The sequence below is a fragment of the Ornithodoros turicata genome, chromosome 10 (assembly GCF_037126465.1).
Source record: "Ornithodoros turicata isolate Travis chromosome 10, ASM3712646v1, whole genome shotgun sequence".
Classification (NCBI taxonomy): domain Eukaryota; kingdom Metazoa; phylum Arthropoda; class Arachnida; order Ixodida; family Argasidae; genus Ornithodoros; species Ornithodoros turicata.
In genome coordinates, this window is record NC_088210.1 from 35,797,327 (window position 1) to 35,814,393 (window position 17,067).

Sequence of the window (17,067 nt, forward strand, 5' to 3'; positions counted from 1 at the left end):
TGGGCAACCCCCATTTACAAGTAAATACGTAGTACAGGCTGTTGTTCAGTAGGCCCTTCCCGTCCCTATGAACCGTGCTCAGCATCCAAGTTTAATTGAGGCCTGCCTTCTCATTTATCTGTCAACAGTCATGGGGTACAAAGGTGCGTTCATTTTGCAACCCCCATTTACAAGTAAATACGTAGTACAGGCTGTTGTTCAGTAGGCCCTTCCCGTCCCTATGAACCGTGCTCAGCGTCCAAGTTTAATTGAGGCCTGCCTTCTCATTTATCTGTCAACAGTCATGGGGTACAAAGGTGCGTTCAGTGGGCAACCCCCATTTACAAGTAAATACGTAGTACAGGCTGTTGTTCAGTAGGCCCTTCCCGTCCCTATGAACCGTGCTCAGCATCCAAGTTTAATTGAGGCCTGCCTTCTCATTTATCTGTCAACAGTCATGGGGTACAAAGGTGCGTTCAGTGGGCAACCCCCATTTACAAGTAAATACGTAGTACAGGCTGTTGTTCAGTAGGCCCTTCCCGTCCCTATGAACCGTGCTCAGCATCCAAGTTTAATTGAGGCCTGCCTTCTCATTTATCTGTCAACAGTCATGGGGTACAAAGGTGCGTTCAGTGGGCAACCCCCATTTACAAGTAAATACGTAGTACAGGCTGTTGTTCAGTCGGCCCTTCCTGTCCCTATGAACCGTGCTCAGCATCCAAGTTTAATTGAGGCCTGCCTTCTCATTTATCTGTCAACAGTCATGGGTTACAAAGGTGCGTTCAGTGGGCAGCCCCCATTTTCAAGTAAATACGTAGTACAGTCTGTTGTTCAGTCGGCCCTTCCTGTCCCTATGAACCGTGCTCAGCGTCCAAGTCCAACTGAGGTCTGCCTTCTCATTTATCTGTCAACAGTCATGGGGTACAAAGGTGCGTTCAGTGGGCAGCCCCCATTTTCAAGTAAATACGTAGTACAGGCTGTTGTTCAGTCGGCCCTTCCCGTCCCTATGAACCGTGCTCAGCGTCCAAGTCCAACTGAGGTCTGCCTTCTCATTTATCTGTCAACAGTCATGGGGTACAAAGGTGCGTTCAGTGGGCAGCCCCCATTTTCAAGTAAATACGTAGTACAGTCTGTTGTTCAGTCGGCCCTTCCTGTCCCTATGAACCGTGCTCAGCGTCCAAGTCCAACTGAGGTCTGCCTTCTCATTTATCTGTCAACAGTCATGGGGTACAAAGGTGCGTTCAGTGGGCAGCCCCCATTTTCAAGTAAATACGTAGTACAGGCTGTTGTTCAGTCGGCCCTTCCCGTCCCTATGAACCGTGCTCAGCGTCCAAGTCCAACTGAGGTCTGCCTTCTCATTTATCTGTCAACAGTCATGGGGTACAAAGGTGCGTTCAGTGGGCAGCCCCCATTTTCAAGTAAATACGTAGTACAGTCTGTTGTTCAGTCGGCCCTTCCTGTCCCTATGAACCGTGCTCAGCGTCCAAGTCCAACTGAGGTCTGCCTTCTCATTTATCTGTCAACAGTCATGGGGTACAAAGGTGCGTTCAGTGGGCAGCCCCCATTTTCAAGTAAATACGTAGTACAGGCTGTTGTTCAGTCGGCCCTTCCCGTCCCTATGAACCGTGCTCAGCGTCCAAGTTTAATTGAGGCCTGCCTTCTCATTTATCTGTCAACAGTCATGGGGTACAAAGGTGCGTTCAGTGGGCAGCCCCCATTTTCAAGTAAATACGTAGTACAGGCTGTTGTTCAGTAGGCCCTTCCCGTCCCTATGAACCGTGCTCAGCATCCAAGTTTAATTGAGGCCTGCCTTCTCATTTATCTGTCAACAGTCATGGGGTACAAAGGTGCGTTCAGTGGGCAGCCCCCATTTTCAAGTAAATACGTAGTACAGTCTGTTGTTCAGTCGGCCCTTCCTGTCCCTATGAACCGTGCTCAGCGTCCAAGTCCAACTGAGGTCTGCCTTCTCATTTATCTGTCAACAGTCATGGGGTACAAAGGTGCGTTCAGTGGGCAGCCCCCATTTTCAAGTAAATACGTAGTACAGGCTGTTGTTCAGTCGGCCCTTCCCGTCCCTATGAACCGTGCTCAGCGTCCAAGTTTAATTGAGGTCTGCCTTCTCATTTATCTGTCAACAGTCATGGGGTACAAAGGTGCGTTCAGTGGGCAGCCCCCATTTTCAAGTAAATACGTAGTACAGGCTGTTGTTCAGTCGGCCCTTCCCGTCCCTATGAACCGTGCTCAGCGTCCAAGTTTAATTGAGGCCTGCCTTCTCATTTATCTGTCAACAGTCATGGGGTACAAAGGTGCGTTCAGTGGGCAGCCCCCATTTTCAAGTAAATACGTAGTACAGTCTGTTGTTCAGTCGGCCCTTCCTGTCCCTATGAACCGTGCTCAGCGTCCAAGTCCAACTGAGGTCTGCCTTCTCATTTATCTGTCAACAGTCATGGGGTACAAAGGTGCGTTCAGTGGGCAGCCCCCATTTTCAAGTAAATACGTAGTACAGGCTGTTGTTCAGTCGGCCCTTCCCGTCCCTATGAACCGTGCTCAGCGTCCAAGTTTAATTGAGGCCTGCCTTCTCATTTATCTGTCAACAGTCATGGGGTACAAAGGTGCGTTCAGTGGGCAGCCCCCATTTTCAAGTAAATACGTAGTACAGGCTGTTGTTCAGTCGGCCCTTCCCGTCCCTATGAACCGTGCTCAGCATCCAAGTTTAATTGAGGCCTGCCTTCTCATTTATCTGTCAACAGTCATGGGGTACAAAGGTGCGTTCAGTGGGCAGCCCCCATTTTCAAGTAAATACGTAGTACAGGCTGTTGTTCAGTCGGCCCTTCCCGTCCCTATGAACCGTGCTCAGCATCCAAGTTTAATTGAGGCCTGCCTTCTCATTTATCTGTCAACAGTCATGGGTTACAAAGGTGCGTTCAGTGGGCAGCCCCCATTTTCAAGTAAATACGTAGTACAGTCTGTTGTTCAGTCGGCCCTTCGTGACCCCATGAACCGTGCTCAGCGTCCAAGTTCAACTGAGGTCTGCCTTCTCATTATCTGACCAAAGACCTTTACCCTCCATACTAGTATTTCTTCTTCCAACGAAGGCTTTAGTTTTTCAATATCGATCGAACTTTTTGGAGTCGAGGGGACTCTTGGAAATCTGCTTGTTTGAATTCTTGTACGCTCAGCCTTCGTCCAACGACTTACTGAAAAACAAATAAATAAATAATAATAATAAATAAATAAAAACATTGTCTGCATCTGGTTTTGGAGTGACGTGACGCAGGAAACGCGGAGTGCTGATGACGCCACAGGAGCAATGGCGATGAAATTCTACTGTAAATAATTGACGGTGAATATTTTGTGTCGCAATCTTGAAAGGAACAGACAAGGTCTCGGACTTGAGTCTTTGCAGCAGACGCAATATTCCACCCATTCTGATGTTGATCTCAATCGCCAGATGATCTAAGTCTCCTGGTTCCATTCCACGCACACATGGGAATAAGAACATACAGACAGACAGAAAAAAGCGGGAGAAGGACGGACCTCCTTAAGTGTCTTATCATTAAAGTTTTTTTTTGTCACAAAGGCGGCTCACCGCGTGACAGCACAATGGAGGTCTCCCAACTTCCCTAATAGAAAAGTTACTCCCGTCTCGAGAATAACAGCGCCGGTGACCGACAATGGAACTGAGCCGCGTCGAGGTTTCGCCGAAAAATATCTTTCCGCATCCGTGGACGTCCTGTGACGACGCTTTTCTTGAATGGCTTTTCCAAATCGCTGGGGGTACAAAGGGAGATTCATTGGAGGTGTCCATGGTAGTGCCTTTGAATAAGTCTTTGGGATTGCAACTGGGTTCAACGCTGCTGTACCGACGAATTGAGGAAGGTAAAGAAAGAAAGGGATGTCTTAGTTTGGCAGCTTCAATGGCAAAGGAGCAAAAGGAGCAAATCTTTTCTCGCAACCATACCTGTCATAGTCATAGCCTGTTTGTTGCCACGAGCATCAACGCTTATTGAACTATTTATTTATGGTTAATCAGATATTATAATAACTTGACAACGCTATGGCCAACGAAACATCCACGCAACCCTCGACACAGTTGCATAATTGGATTAAAGAATGGTATATAGTTGGTGAGGAGGAAGTCACAGTGTGCCCCGTAAATCTTTTCAACTGGCTTTCTTTAATCGAAGCATGGAGGATCCCTTTGAGTTTAGTAGGGTGAAGAGCGAAATTTCTCACAAGTGACAGCCAACATCATCTTACCTTTTCCACTTGGATGGTACATTGAGTAAGACTGGCTATCTACCCACGTTCGGTTGAAACGCCAGTGGATAAAGCAAGGGCATTCTATAATGGCAGTGTAACTTTGTAGCTTCCTTTTTTGGGGGTTCAATCTGGTCGGATGACATTTCAATGGGTCGCGGCTGTGAGCCCGCAAAAGAACCGCAGTTGCATCGCGGTGCGAATCAAGCTGATAATCCGGCTTGTCAGCTACACGTGGAAAACATCCTGGGATATTTTGTTAGGCAGCCAGAGAAAACAGGGGTCCCCGAAGGTGAGGCGATAATCCCTCAACCGACGGAACTGACGTCCCCTGGGATTAAGCGTCTCTTAAATGAGATTCTCCACTGAGTATGACACAACGTGGCAAGCCTTTTGTTGGGATAAGCATCGGCGGACCAGTTTATATTCAGATGTTTTTTTGTACCGGTATACATGGACGACAGTTGTGTGCTTCCCGGACCACTGCGGTATATTAGTTTGCTCGAGTTACTCGAGACCGCCTGCACTCGTGGAACATTACAACATCTGAGATTCTTCCTTCACTGCAACCAACCAACAACAACAACAAATAAATCGTGACTATGACCTGGGGTGATTCACCACTGGATAGCAATACACTATCCCATTACACGCGAAACATTAGATGTGAGATATGAAAATGAAGAGACCAACCAGCATACCACACTGGTCGGATATTCTGGATCCACATATGTCTGTTGTCCGGTGCACTTCAGATGGTGTTGTGGACATCTCGTTGTAAAGCAGTTGCAGCGTCGACATACAACACCTGGTACAAAACATGCGCCAAGTTGCTCACAAATCGGTCTTGGTGAGGCAGGAATTCCTCCGCAAGTGGTATAGTCTCACTCTTCCCTCCTTATGCGCGATGGGTCATGTAACCCTACACATTCTCGTTTCTATATGTACCTATATGTAATATGAATACTCAGCTCACTGTATTTATTTATTGCATTGCGCATGGTTATAGATACGGTATTGTGCATGCATGTGTCTTGTGTGTATGCCTGTTGTTTGCATGTATGTAGAATCCAGGGTGGTCCACCAACCACGATAGAAATTCATAGTAAAAAAACGTAGGCCCCACCCGGAGAGACATGCGGTCAAGGGATTTTTTGTGCCAATAACTTTTGCCACATATTGGTAACATTTTTATTTCATTTCAATTGACGGACAGTTAATTTCTTGAATTGAATTGAACTCCGAATTTTCCCAAGGCAACCTAACGTTTTCTTTGCGGAAATGGGTTCCCCGTGGTCAGTTTACTCAGTATAGCACATAATCCCACTCGTAATGCAATGGCAATTGCCGAAATAAATTCGCCGAAAATCCGTGGAAATGAGCCCTTGGCTCCGCATCTTTTTTGACCACTCGTAGATTGACCGCAAAGCTGCGAAGAAAGGAGGTTACATTGACACGCTACACCAGGGGAGAAAGGGTTGCAAGCCATTGGGTGACCTCATTTTTGATAAGATAAGTATCTGATTCCGGCACTCACCGCGCGTGTTTTTTTCCGTGGGTAAGGCTTGTAGCCCTTTCCCCTCTCGTGTGGCGTGTCAATGTACCTCCTTTCTTCGCAGCTTTACGCTCAAACTACGAGCCGTCAAAAAAGAGGCGGAGCCAAGGGCTCATTTCCACGGATTTTCGGCGAATTTAGTTCGGCAATTGCCGTTGCATTACGAGTGGGAATGTGTGCTATACTGAGTAAAATGACCACGGGGAACCCATTTCCGCAAAGAAAACGTTAGGTTGCCTTGGGAAATTTCGGAGTTCAATTCAAGTTCAATTAACTTTCCGTCAATTGAAATAAAATAAAAAGTTTAAGGGTATAGGAGAGTTACAAATTTCCTATTTATACCTCCCACCCTTCTCAATGGTATAAAGGAGGGCTAACGTACCATATTTATACCTCATCACCACGCGTTCATACCCGGTACCAGGTATAGATCACCGAGGCTATACCTTTCATAGTATAGATGAGGCTGCTTATACCTTCTCATTTTTTATACCTTTACGGTTTTTTGTACCTTTACTTCCGCAACGTGCAGTATCACATCATTATTATTTTTTCTTGAGACGTACGCTATCAGCTCAGTTAAACGGATATTTAACTAAGAAGCACAAACACCAGTACAGTACTATCTGAATCCACATGATGCGTTTATGGCTGCATAATATCTGTACAGCTGGAATTTTAAATGTAGATGTCCTCACCCTTATGGTTGCGTACCAGACGAAGGCTGCTCCACAGTTTGTCAAGTCGCCACCGGTATATCAGTATTTGTTGCTCTGTAAATGTCTATCTCACGATACACACTTGGTGCGCAGAGCGATCTTTCTCCTTGAAAATGTTCTTTAGTTTTTAAATCCATATTATTATTTTTTAGATTGGGAGTAATGTGCACGAGCTTTGCTTTGCACTACGCAACTATATGCGTTCGCGTGTGTTTGTAGTACGTGTGTGTGTGTAGGTCAAAAACTTTTCGTCCCTCCAAAGTTGATTTTTCTATTTCCTGCCTCCTCTAAAAATTTGTCGCAAACTGGATTACAATATACCTGTACCTTTGCAGCGGCATACTTTGTGTACTCAAGGGGTATAAATTCTAGACGTCCACTAGGGTATAGACTATTTATACCTTTTCGGAAGGTACGAGTTACTAGTACGAAGGTAGGAAGGTATAACGAGTTATTGCGCGGGCGATTTACACCCTAAAAGGTATAAATTTTTCTAACAGTGTGGTTTTCACGGTACGGGATCTTCATCGAATTCTGTGCGTCGACGGGACAGCGATGACCCAATGGTACAACGGTGTGCACTGCACCTCGGGCAGTCTTGGAGTATATGTTCCACGTCTTCAACTACATCACGTATAGCGATCGTAGTTGGGGGACGAAACCTTGCCGAGCTTAAACAAAAGTCGGCCACTGTCTGGCACCTTGAGGCGATGCCTGTAGATGAGCTACGTGATGGGTCGAGGAAGCGCTGACGGCATATAAATACGGAGATCTGGGTCTACCTTGCGCAGGAACGACGTACGTCTTCGTTCACTGCACAGACGTCTCATAAGGGTACCAATTGCTTGCTTCACGTCTGCTTGGGTGAAATACTTTGGGTGCGTCGGTACACCACGTGGAGCCCGTCTCGCAAGTATATATAGGTCGGCAGCCTCATTCCCAGGGACGCCACAGTGACCTGGGATCCACTGCATGGTGATGTTATGTTCCTGAGGACGTCACACACCAGTGACCTTTCCTTTTTGCCTGCCCTTTTTTCTTTTTTTCGTAATAAACATATCCCCCCCAGTGGAGCGAGGGAGCTCGAGCCCCAAGTCCAGTGCAGAGCTTGGAGGGCGGTTTTGGAGTGTATATGGCCCAGTGAATCGGGGGTTGGCGGGACACAATGAAGGAAAGCGCCATAAGAGTAGAATGCAGCTCGGCCACAGCACCCGACGTCGGGTGCGACAGCCTTGCGCTTCTCGGGAATGCACAGGCAGAGCCGGTCTGTGTCGACGAGCCGTCACTAAAGATTGTAATTTCATAATTTGTGCTTGTGTTGCAACGGCAATGTGCTGAAGCCAGAGAGGGGAGGCAAGAGAGAAGCTGATGTTCTGAGGCTGGAACAACATAGAAGGGACAGATACAAACAAAGCCTCAAATTGCCTACGAAATCAACTCCCGTGACGGCGCCCCTGCAAGGAAGTATTATTGACCTGAAGGTTACCTGTTGAGGTGTCACAGATAGTTTTTCCACGACCTTCATTTCTCTCCCTCCTGCACTTTTGGGTCGAAGGATGGCGAACGTGACAGAAATAGCCTCATACGACTCGACAAAGTGACAAAGTACCAAGGGATTGGCTGTTTTCACTTTCACTGTGTAAAAGATAAAAGCTCACCGACAAGAATACGTGAGACTTGCACCGCCGCGGTCCCACATGGATCACGTGTCCGATGTCCGTGTCCTCATCAGATGATTCCTTCTTCAAAGTGAAGAGGTGGCGTTTCATCCCTTCGGACGTTGGAAATGCGGAATCCAGCTACCCCACAATCAGAAAGATGTTTTTACAACACAGCACCGCCATTTCGTCATCTGCTTCAGCTGAACGAGTGGTGCTTGTTATAAAGTTTTCTGGCCAGGTAATGCACAAGTAATGGCGTTACTTATCATGAGTAATGGCACTAGTTACGCATTACCCACACCGCAAAACTAATGAATAACATAATGTGTTACATCTTGAAAAAGTGCTGAGTAACGGTAGCCCATTCCAAAATAAAAGTAGTTTCCCCACCTCTACTCTTGCATTCCCTCTATAAGTAAGTGTCGCTAAGAATGAGGTCCTAAAACAGCTTGTGAAACACACTCCGGCCGGCGGTACAAGATGGCGTCACTTGACAGAGCTGTCTATCTATTAGTTGTAGGTATTCCGGTAGGAGCCGGGATGTACTTATCGTTCTGATATAGCAAGGCTCAAGTTGTTTACGTACCGTTCCTCACGTTCTCAAATGTTAAGGTTATCTAGGTTAACGTTGTTTCTTCGTGTGCAAAGTTCCATTTGTTGCAACTTTGCGAACACCGTGTTGATATTTCAAGAAATTATCACTTCTCATTGTATTTGATGGAGGTTGATTTATGTAAGTAAAATAAAAAATGGCGGGAAAAGGACCGCCACATTCGAACGACAAATAAATTAAAGAGAAAGGAAACTTTGCTTTTTCTTCCTCTGTGTCCCACGATTTTATTTTTGTGTCTATTTTTGTGTCTTTTATGGCAAGTAGCGGAGAAACAGGCTGCGAATTTGTAGCAGAAATGCTTTTTCTGCTACCAACGTAAAATGCAGCGAGGTCGCTATTCTACTACTGAACAATAGCGAATACGACGTACAACACTGCACAACACCCATCTTTTACGGCAAGACTCAGCAAGCGCATCATTTCGTCTAGACAGGGTGCTGCCTCGTGAACCCATGGCAACGCATCCAAAAGTTGATCCCTTTCTGCAACAGGAAACTACATCGTCGGCGCCAGCTGGCGTTCTCCCCCGCCGACATCTTTGTCTGTGTATATCCACCGCCTAGATTATAACATCGCTTATAGAAAAGCTATAGTCTTCCCGGTAACATCAATCAAAAATACACGCCGATATTGGAAACAGCGGCCAAGGTTTTCTCCTTCCAATATGACTCCCTTGAAGAAAACTCGCTGTTTTGTTGATGGCCTCCCAATGTGGCCATGCACGTAGCCTGCCTCTGTGTTTTCACGAGTTGACGGTGAGGTTATATTGGAACCCGAGGAATGTTGTCTTCGACAGGAAAACAGTAACGTTGAGGATGAGGGACTTTTTATTTTCTGTTACGAAAATCGCTCTCGATAGGTTTTTCTTTGACCGTGTTTTTAGGACTTGTTTAGGTTTTTCTAGTGTGAAAATATGCTCAGAGCTCGAGTGACTGCCTTCTCCCCTTCTGACAACCAGGAGGTTCAAAAAGGGGGTATTCTCATTTCGGTCCCAGTCTCATTACGCCCAATAATCCTTCGGTCCTCAAGTGTCTCATTACGTTCGAAACCTTACTAATTTCGGTAAAAAACAAAACAAATAAAATAAAATAAAGAAAAAGGGAGCCAACGTACTATTAGTGTTAGCGATGAGGGATGGCGATGATGTTAGCAATATCTTCTCAAGGTGTCCCCGAGCGAAAGGTGTCACAACCAAGTTTACTCTGCTTCAGAAAAGTCCACTTGCCATGAAAAAGCTACTGTCTCCTTTGCTGCTTCGTTTGACGGTTGGTAGCGTGTTCGGCCTACTGATCCCAAGGTTGCGGGTTCGAACCCGGACGCGGATGCCAGTAACTTGATGGCAGGGTACAAGTTGCCTTGACACGCCGTCTTCCGCGAGAGACGTAATGCGATTTTTAGGATTAAAAATGCGAGAGGGATGGCTGTCATTAGGCGGACTGTCGTGCCATCTGTGGCGAAATGGGACTGCCAACAAATGGGCGTTACTATCACTGATTGACGTCAGTAGGGAATGGCTCCGCCTCTGTGTACAAGTCTCAACACTTTACAAAGCAGGGTGTTCAGAAGGACTGAGCGATGCGGTTCTGCATCAGACTGAGGTCCGCGGTGCCTGTGGCGTTTCCGTGTGTGCCTCTAGTCTGTGTGTGTGTGTATTTTCCGAGTCAGTACTTGAGATCCAAATGTCGAAATGTCACTTGTCTTCCCAGTGGTATAGCCTTTTCGCCCAACTCGGCGGAGGCTTATAAGTTGTAAGCGGTCTGTAAGTTGCGGTTGCCCCTCCTGGATCCCGGACAATTGCTCATCGGACATTTGATCATGCCACCCAAAGACTCAATGCGGACAAATGCTCACCAGCACTGTCATTCAACTGTTATGTTGTCGCTTTATTTTTCATGCTTCGTGGCATATTGCGATGCAATTATTTCCATAAATACATTCCGTTATTATAGAAATGAACTCAACTTGCAAAACCTAAGTGCACATCTGATGAGGAGCTTGATTGGTTGGTTGGCAAAAAAAATCAAGAACAGCATGTAGATGTTGGCCAAAGTGATTGATTGATTTGATTCGTAGAGAAACAAAAAATTAGATTGGCCTAAGTGATTCTTGAAGCCCGTTTCAATTTGTCTCTGTATAGCCCTCATGCAAAACCAAGTAGAGTTGCACACGCTTAGTACAAATGACGATCGTCACCTTTTATTGTTTCACATGTGCACACTGAAGATTGTTTGTTTGGTTCAATACATATCATGCATACGTCAGTGATGGACGGTGAGAAGCGTATTTGCGTATAGCCTTACGGAATGATTTCATAGATCATTTGTACGGGAAGTGGAAATACATTGAGTGCTTGAATCTGAGAAAGGCCATTTTGGGGTTCATATCTCCAGGACATCAATGGGGGGGCTCGGTGCCTCGGTGTTCCTGTTTGTTCTGCTGGCCTCATGAATAGCCAAAAACTAGATGTGTAGCTAAAAAGTCACCTGGAAAGTACAGTGAGGCAGAGAAATGTGTCTGCATGAATATGTCCTGTCTACTTTATGCCCTGGCGAGGAGTATGTTGTGTTTCTATACGGCCTGTACGTTGCTGCATGGTTATGTACCAACACCACGCCTTCTTTTCTTCACTTGACACGGGTCAGTAGGCGAAACAGGGCTGCCCTGCCGCATATCCACTCTGTGCAGTTTGGGCTCTGCGAACGTGCAAAAGGATGCTGGATAATCCGATTAGGTAAAATGGAAATAGGCGAAAAAAGTGTGGCGTCATACAGTCCTACCGAAGCCAAAAAAGGCGTTCCTTCCAAACTTTTTGACTGCTCTGTCGTAAGGATGCCCCCGGGACAATCACGGGCTGTTATAATTTCAATCCACACACACACACAAAAAAAACCTACTCGGTTGTGACAGTATGAAGCAACATTCAGAGCCAGATGTTGGCTTCACTTTTCACTCATCGGTCAAATGGTCTTTATGATTGAACTTGCGGGGAGAAATCTTTCAGTGGATGTCAAACACATTTTCTCTCGGTCCCTCTGTTTTCGGTGCTGTGTATCGACAAGGATTTCAAGAAGTCACCCAACCATCCCCGGTCCATGTCCGTGGTCATGACAAATGGAGCTGGAAATTGCCTCTTTTTGCCCCTCGGAGGGAGGGTTTCAGTGGAAGAGTAAACAAAGAACCTATTTACGATGTTTCCAATTTATTATGTGACCTTAAATGAATAATGCCCGATCTTTGGAAAGCAGCGGCCATCGATTGTTTTGCGTTTTTGCTTTGTGAGGCATCGAGAAAAAAGAGATATTGATGTGGCCACCACAACGTTACTTTATTTTCTAGGGTTTTTGTTGATCATATTACGACTTTTTATGCGCATGTCATAGCCGTGCATTTTGGCATTATACTTGATGTACCACAAAAACTGTATCTGCCTTCCCTAAAGAATACTTTGGAACATTTGAGGAATTATCATGCTATACACACTGGGTGACGATTCCAAAACCCACATACAAAAGCTTTATATATCAAATCATGCGTAAATTTAATAGACATAAATGTCAAGTCATGCTGTGCTTCGTGCACAGACAGTATAGGAGGCACAGGAAGAATGTGGTGTCTCCGTCGCGATTATGAAAGCCGGGAGATTGGAAGAGAAAATCCTGGTGAAATCCAAACGGGATCACTAAGCAATCCATTTTCATCTGTGAGGACAACCATTTATCAAGCACCATGTCTGACGCGAAAAGCCGATATTGTGAACAAACACCTCTCGGTCACGCATTTTATTCTCCAACGGTGTCGAGCTTATTGCTGGGTAATTGATGAACGTTTTATTATTTTGTGGTGGGGTGCCTAACATGGTCCTCATGTGCCGCTTCTTGTTCGGTTGCATACTTGATTTTTCTTTAACTAGGAATCAAATACCATTGTCCTCTTGAACCGACAAAAATAAATACGTCACGACAATGACATGCTGGGGAGCTTCACCAGCAGTACCTCAGGTGTACATCACACGATCAGGCTTTTCTCGCAGCGGTTACTGCCAGACTTGTACGTAACGCACTACAAGTAATTGCGTTACTTGTAATCAATTACTTTTTGGGTAATTTTTCGAGTAATCAATTACATTTTTGAACAAACAATTTTTCAAGTAATCCGATTATAATTTTAAGTAATGATTTACCGAGTAATCAATTACTTTTGAAGTAGCGTCTGACTCAAAATGACAATGCTCTGTGGCAAATTTCCGTTTCTGCGACAAATTGTTTGGCTATTCTACTCTAATAAGCTGAAGCCATCGTAATAGCGCTCTGGAATTCTATGTTGGCCCCTCCTCCTAATCTCCCTACTCCTCCTTCCCCAGTGCGCTGTGTCCGATTCATAGGTGGGGAAGTTACTTTTATTTTGTAGTGCACTACCGTTACTCACTACTTTTTCAAAAAGTAACGCGTTACGTTATTCGTTACTGTTGCGGTAGTAGGTAACGCGTTACTAACGCCGTTACTTATGATCAGTAATGCCGTTACTTTTGCATTACTTCATGAGGTTTTGCTTATAATATGTACCATTTTTGGTTGAGTCACATAAGTGCATTCCGCAAATTAATACAAGCAATGTTGGGCACAAACAAGAGTCACGCATGAACACAACTTACATGTGCGATTTATTGCAACGCAGAAGTAGTTGATGTTCAAAAATTTCATCTGTGGGCTTCGCCCGTTGGGCATAGAGGACGCCTAATGACCAGTGAGTGCTCCTTGTCGAGGTTGATAGAGACGGTGACCTTTTATCTCACACAGTACAAATCCAAACAGCCAATCCCTTGGTAGTTTACTTGTTCAGGTAGAGGCTATTTTTCTGCCGCTTTTGCCCCATTCGCATGAAAAATACCAGAGGGAGTGAAAAACAGAGGTGGTAAACAAAGGTGACATCTCAACCAGGGTAGGTCAATAACCCTTCTTTTGTGTTCTTCGTGGGTGTCGATGTGACCTTCTTCTCATTATTGAAGATGAATAGAAAAAATCGGGGATTTTCCCGGATTCTGCAGGCACGGTCCTCGCTCAAGCATTCAAGTTTAGACGATGAAGCAATGTTCCCGCACACGCAGTAACGCATAACGCCGTTACGCGTTAGTTATTAAAAATGTAATGACGTTACGTTACTCATTACTTTTCACCTAAATGTAATGCGTTACCATATTTCACTACTCGAATGTAACGCGTTACCGGTAACGCACTACTTTGTAACGCGTTACTCCCCACCTACTCCGATTACAGTAGGTCACTAGTGCTCCAAATTCTCATGTGGAAGTTCCCAATGACATACCAATTATCAGTACATCAGGTTTTCTATTGTTGAGCCCGCAGAGGGGCAGCGTCTTGACAGGGAGTACAGTCGGCTGCTTAGTTAGGCTGGTCCAGATGTGGTGGTTCTGCTTACGTGCCACGCTGTCATCGCACTGAGGAAGGGAAGGGAGTCGGCAAGCGAATAACGAACGATAAAAAAAGATAGACTCGGAAGACTACTTCAGCTTCAGCATGCCTGTGGTCGAAATCATTGGGAATGGTGTTGTATCCCGAGGCGGTACACCTATCTTGTCAGTTCTCATCAAGTTCCCGATCAGACGGTAAGTGTTTTTCAGACCTAAAACACAGCACTTCCATCAAGTGCTGCTTCGGCGCAGCCGCCAATATCTTAATACGAAAATACGGCAAAATGAAATTTTGAGCAGTGACTGGGAAAGAAACATTACGTGGCCCATTTGTTGAGACATGCAAAATATTATTGCTTACTTCTCACGCGTGAGTCTTTAGCGCTATTCCAGCTGTCCCAATCACTTGGGAGTTTCATCTTTTTCTTTCCAAGTACACAGGGGCGGAAGTTGTTGCATGAAATGGAAGTAACGGCACGAGTAACGCGTTACTTTTATACTCGTTACTCACTTACAGTTTGAGTCGAGCAATACGTAATGGCAATCAATTGCTTTTGATAAAAGAGTAGCAGTAATCAACCACTTTTTTTTACTAACGGCCGGGCACAACCCCAAAAGCACAGTCTTTCGAATAGGTAAATCCCAATTGCTTGATGTTTTACCGGAACCCTACTTAGCGATAAAAACCCCCAGTGCGAGGGGACAGACAAACACGGCACTGTGGGGTTTTTAATATGCATCACCAACCGCCCGGGTAAACTGGGTATAACTTTATTTCACAACTTATATAGCCCACAACAGGCAGGATTTCATTTCTTTTTCACTTCTATAGGAAATGAGGATCAGGCGCAAAAGGACGATGCATATGTCTACAGCAGTCTCAGCGATATACAACATTATTTCAGAAACAACGACAGAGAACAAGAAATATTAACATGGGGACTGCAGAAACAATTTATCGATCAATGCTAGCCAATAAATTTGGATGAAATAACATTTCCATCATTTTGAAAAATGTTACAAGATGTTTCAACAAATGACGCGACAGTGTAAGAGAGAGAGAGAGAGAAAAGACTTAGAGCAACGACAACCTGGAAGCCTTTAACCGAGGTTTATCCGCAACAACAACAAATAAATTAGTGATAATGAATGGGGAAATGGTTTATTCGCATAGAAACTGTTTTACATAGATATTCTGACCTTTACTGTGTATAAGAGTAGTATAGAGTAGAGTTTTTCATTCTTGACAAGTTTCTAAAAATAATGCTCTACTGTTTGTAATGAAAAAATACTGCTAGGTTTTGTAGTGAATACATTTTAGTATTGGTTAAGCTGTTATTCCCCATACCAACAAACAATAACAGAGCGTAAGGTAACTTAGTGCATAATGAAGTGCCCTTTACAGTCGTTGATTTCGATATCGCATTGCACATTTTGCAGAAACCGTATTGATACGGGCATTCCACAGTAAGTTCCTCCGATAAGAACTTGTCGCACTCGGTCAATTTTATCTTCTTGATTTGATTGAGTTGATTGGAAAGACCTCGCTTTGCTGTTCACGCTCGACGTCAAATGATGTATACACTAAGACTATCAACATCCTGGTTCCAACATAACGAAGCCATCACGCGGTTTCTATATTGGATTATGTACTTCGTACTTTGTTGCGTGAGGTATACGGGGATTATTTTTTTCCTTAAAAAATGCAACTTGCGCTTTTACAGTTGACTTGGCTGTTGCGTGTCCTGTTGAGTATCGCTAATGAAAAACGAAAATGGTCTCCAACAGACTTCCTGAAAACGGTCAGTTTTGTGCGCCTTCCGAAGGAGAGTTGATAGATTGTCGGCTAGCAGCTGACCCTCTCTTGCGTAAGATGGATGTCCAGACAACAGATGGGTGGACAGTCATATATCACCTCCACAGGCTCGTCGGATGTCGGTGGCATCTTCATTTACAAGGTGGGGGAGCAATATATTGGAGTGATATGTTTACCTTGTCTGACTGGGAATCGGAGTGTTATTCTTAACTTGATTTGGGAGCGAGGATTTGAATCCATTTGGAGCATAAATAAAACGCTTACGGCATATTTGCCTGAAGCCCAACAACGACTTCTACGCGTCAGTTCCTATATGAAGAAAAATTCTGCCGACGACAGAGGAACATTTAACCACCGGAACTTTTTTCGATGTGCACACAACACTTTCGAAACACAACTTTCCACACAGACGAAAGAAAAAAGCTGAGCAAACTTTGGACGAAAAAGAGGGCGTAATTAACGTACCTGTTATGTAGATGTTGGAGCGCTAGTTAGTTATGGAAAAATTTATCCCTGGTGTGGCTTTTTCTTCCAATATGATGCACAACTTTCGTTTGACCTTCTCTCAACGGATGCTAATGAGCTCCAAGTGTGTCACTAATTAGACTCGTTTCTCAGGAAGCAAAAAATGTCCAAACGGGTCGGAAAAACTGTCGAACGTAGTTCTCAAGCATCATAGATGAGCATCTCATATGCACCAAAGTTTTTACCTTTTAAACTCCACCATTGTATGACACCGACCAAATGTCACACTTTTTCCGACTTTATGTATACCCTTCATTTCAACAAAAATTACTTTCCCCCACTAATATTCGATTAGATAACATTAGATTAGATGCAAGACGTTGTTACACTGACCTGGACAACTTGTTGGACTTTAGTCGCTCCTGGCAAACAGCCGTGCTGATCGTGTTTTACCAGCGGCGTGGGTTGATATTGAGATCGACCAGAAAGCAAAATCGTAAACACAGAAATATCTCGTTCCAAGTGCGAGTAAAAACCGTTAGAGACCCCGAGCGATTTCCCACGATGTCCC

At 44.8% G+C, this 17,067-nt stretch overlaps 1 protein-coding gene and 1 long non-coding RNA gene across 3 annotated transcripts in view; one reads left to right on the forward strand and one right to left on the reverse strand.

Moving 5' to 3' along the window:
• LOC135370077 (uncharacterized) overlaps positions 1–8,630 on the reverse strand; it is a 44,110-nt gene extending 35,480 nt beyond the window's left edge. Inside the window, exons 1-2 of the long non-coding RNA XR_010415202.1 lie at positions 8,565–8,630; positions 8,172–8,312 (exon numbers count right to left, since the gene is read on the reverse strand). This is a non-coding gene — a long non-coding RNA (uncharacterized LOC135370077). The remainder of the gene's footprint in view (positions 1–8,171; positions 8,313–8,564) is intronic.
• Positions 1–17,067, forward strand: part of LOC135370075 (histone-lysine N-methyltransferase PRDM16-like) — a 191,300-nt gene that overhangs the window by 42,790 nt on the left and 131,443 nt on the right. The gene's annotated exons all lie outside the window — the stretch shown is intronic.